This window comes from Mandrillus leucophaeus, unplaced genomic scaffold (genome assembly GCF_000951045.1).
Source record: "Mandrillus leucophaeus isolate KB7577 unplaced genomic scaffold, Mleu.le_1.0 Scaffold408, whole genome shotgun sequence".
Classification (NCBI taxonomy): domain Eukaryota; kingdom Metazoa; phylum Chordata; class Mammalia; order Primates; family Cercopithecidae; genus Mandrillus; species Mandrillus leucophaeus.
In genome coordinates this window covers 2037010-2040687 of record NW_012104343.1, presented here as the reverse complement: position 1 = coordinate 2040687, position 3678 = coordinate 2037010, and the positions used below count along the sequence as shown (strand labels likewise).

The following is a 3678-nucleotide window of genomic DNA, read 5'->3' as shown; positions in this document are numbered from 1 at the left end:
AAAAAAAACAAAAACAAAAAACAAAAAACCTCAGGCCAGCAACCTAAATCATTTAGAAAGCGTCAAGAGCCTGGGAAAACCCATTTTCACACACTTCTCCAGCACTAACATGGCAAGCGCGTTTGCTTCACATATTCCAAACCTTTTATTCTTCCCACCAACATCAAGAGTACAAGGCGCCCTGGGAGGACAATAAGCCTAGCAACGGCTCCAAGAGACCAGACCTTCCTACTTTCCGGGGGCAGGCGACAGGTGACGGAGCGCTAAAGGGTCTTATCGCTCCTTGAAGACATGTCCGACAAACTTTTCGCACAACCACTCCTCGTTAGTATAGTGGTTAGTATCCCCGCCTGTCACGCGGGAGACCGGGGTTCAATTCCCCGACGGGGAGACATGACTTTTTGTCGACCGTTATTATTTTCTGTATTGTTCAATGACAGAACACTCCTGTTAAAGATAATGTGCTAAACCAGTTCCCTTAAGTGCACAACCATGTCTTTTCAAAATGGTGACTTTTAAGCTTAATGCCCACCATGAAATGAAAGCCTCCCCTGAGACAAAATGCCTTACATTGTTTGCAGGAAGAGAGGAAAGGGAAAAAGAAAACGCTCTGAAAGCCTCCGCCCTTGCCTCCAGCCGCCATCTTGCGAAGACCTGCGCCGGCGTACTGGCGCCTCTCCAGATTACAACTCGAGGTCGCGAACTCAGCGCGAGGAACCTGTTGGGGGAGGGGAGAGAGGGATGAGTCTCGCGCCTAACGGGGCGGGGGCGGGGGCGGGGCGGGTAAGAACGGAAATCATTTGGTAAAGAAGAGGAAGGGCCAATTTCCTTTGATCCTGGAGACCCGACTAAACGGGAAGCCCCGTTCTCCCGCCTCCGCTGGTTACGTCCCAGCCTTGGTTAGAGGACTAGCAGTCAGGAAAGTTTGGACGCTGAAGGAATCGGGCTCCTGGTTCCACAGATACTGGGTAGAGGGGCAGAAAGTAAATGGAAGAGAGAGACGGGTACTCTTGGAAGGAAAGCCATTTATCGGTGTCCTAAGAAACTGCGTGAGCCACAGCCCAGCAGGACCTCGTGGCGCAACGGTAGCGCGTCTGACTCCAGATCAGAAGGCTGCGTGTTCGAATCACGTCGGGGTCAAGTGGTGTTTTAGTTTTTGGTTTTTTTTCCCATTTCTCTTACGTATTTTAAACTACCGACTCCTAGAAGCTGAGGTGTATTCCCGCCGCCAGTTTTCTTGAATGTTAGAATTTTGTCCTCTTTCAGGTGTTATGGTACTAATCCTTGGTTTGCAGGAAGATACGATTTACTCTGTATCAAAGAGCCTCAAGGCTGATGTTTTTATCATTTGGCCTTTTAAAGTGAGTTTTTTTTTTGTCACTTAACATGCATAATGTGTAAAGAGGTGGACTATTACTGCTGTGCATTAGTGGGTGTTATCAGTCCACTAGTCTATCACAGGAAGTGTACAATATACTGTACAAGCTGTTTTTTCCAAAGTTTTAGGCTGTTTGCCTTTCGAGAGTACAATAGTGTACAATTTCTAATTTTGAATGTTATACTAATCAAATGTCTTAGCCCTTACCGTGTGCCAACACTGTGAACAACCTCACAATGTGTGACTATTATTCCACTTTTACAAATGTGGCTGTGGCTCACAGGGTTAGTGACCTGCTAAGGGTCACCCAAGATTCTGAACCAGGTGAACAACTCTGGATCCCTCTTTATAAATACTTTATAATAAAGGTAGAAACAAGCAGTTAAAAGAATGTGTGACGGCTGGGCTTGGTGGCTCACGCCTGTGATACCAGCACTTTGGAAGGCCAAAGTGGGTGGATCATGAGGTCTGGAGTTCAAGACCAGCCTGGCCAACATGGTGAAACCCCATTTCTACTGAAAATACAAAAATTAGCCAGGCATGCTGGCAGGTGCCTGTAATCCCAACTACTCAGGAGGCTGAAGCAGGAGAATTGCTTGAACCCAGGAGGCAGAGGTTGCAGTGAGCCAAGATGGCGCCACTGCACTCTGGCTTGGGTAGCACAGTGAGACTCCATCAAAAAAAAAAAAAAGACATGATTAAGTAAAAATGAAGCCATTAGGGTGGGTCCTAATCCAGTCTGACTGGTGTCATACTTATGAGAGGAAATTTGGACACACAGACACCAAGGATGTGTGCACACAGGGGAAAGGCCATGTGAGGACACAGCAAGAGAGAAGCCATCTACAAGCCAAGGTCTAGGAAGAAGCCAACCCTGCTGGCCTCTTGATCTTAGACTGCTGGCCTCAAGATCTCTAAGAAAATAAATATCTGTTTACTTTTATTATGGTAGCCCTTGACAGCTTCCGTCAAGAACTACTAGTTCTGCAGAATGGCTGGAGAGGTAAATAGGAATCAGCATACAGGACCAGTGTGCCATTCCAACTAATTTAGATTTTATTCCGAGGGCAATGCAGAACTATAATTCATGACTGAGACAATCCAACCAGCTTCACAAAGACTAAAAAATGGCCAAGAACTGTTCCTGGACCAGCATTCTGGGAATAAGTTAGAAATGCAAATTTTCAGGCCTTCCTTACCTCAGACCTACAGACTCAGAAAATTGGGTGTGGGGCACAGCAACAAACCTTCCAGGCCATTTTGATGCAAGCCAAAGTTTGAAGACCTCTGGCCTATAAAGCAAGGCAAGACTAGAGGTCCTACTTACCCCACAGGTTAAAAGGATCAAATAAGATAAAATACATCAAAATGTTTTCGAAGCTGTTATACATGTCATTATTAATACTGTTATGGCTCTATAACGGTCACTTCCCAGGTCCCAGAGTCTTTCCCAAGGCTGGGCATCTGTAGTTTTTTAGAATGCTCCATCTGATGACTTTCTATAACTTTGAAAAGACTGCAAATCCAACACTTTTTAACTTAATTTTCTACACTCATGATATAGGGATGATATACGGAAAGAGTTTTATAGTAAAGGTAGAAACAAAGAGCTATCAAGAGCTATGAAGTGTCAGGATTTAAACTGAAACATGGACCTGTCTAGAAAAGACAGCTTTGTGGATTTGTTCTATTTCACTAAGAAATGTCTATTTATTCTATTTATTCTTCTTCCAAGAGGACTTCTTTATTCTTCCAAGAGGACTTATCCACTACTACAGAATGCTTTGCTCATTTATTTCACCTGTTTAATAGCCTAGCTTTTTTTTTTTTTCCTGAGATTATATTAGTTACTTAAGTCCTGTGAAAGAAAAATAAATCTCGGTATTACCAAGGTCCCGATCCAGACCACAAGAGAGGGTTCTTGAACCTCACACAAGAAAGAATTCAAGGCGAGTCCATAAAATGAAAGCAAGTTTATTACGTAAAGGAATAAAGAATGGCTACTCCATAGGCAGAGCAGCCCAGAGGGCTGCTGATTGCCCATTTTTGTGGTTATTTCTTTATTATATGCTAAACAAGGGGTGGATTATTCATGCCTCCCCTTTTTAGACCATATAGTGTAACCTCCTAACATTGCCATGGCATTTGTAAACTGTCATGGTGCTGGTGGGAGTGTAGCAGTGAGGACAACCAGAGGTCACTCTCATTGCCATCTTGGTTTTGGTGGGTTTTGGCAGGCTACTGCAACCTGTTTTACCAGCAAGGTGTTTATGATCTGTGTCTTTTTTTTTTTTTTTTTT

The 3678-nt window shown here is 44.1% G+C and overlaps 2 non-coding genes across 2 annotated transcripts; both read left to right on the top strand.

Annotated features, from left to right (window-relative positions):
• Positions 1-319: 319 nt before the first annotated feature.
• Positions 320-391, top strand: TRNAD-GUC. The gene has a single exon. It is a non-coding gene; the product is annotated as a tRNA-Asp (tRNA).
• Positions 392-1068: 677 nt separating this feature from the next.
• Positions 1069-1140, top strand: TRNAW-CCA. Its single transcript has one exon. It is a non-coding gene; the product is annotated as a tRNA-Trp (tRNA).
• Positions 1141-3678: the final 2538 nt, after the last annotated feature.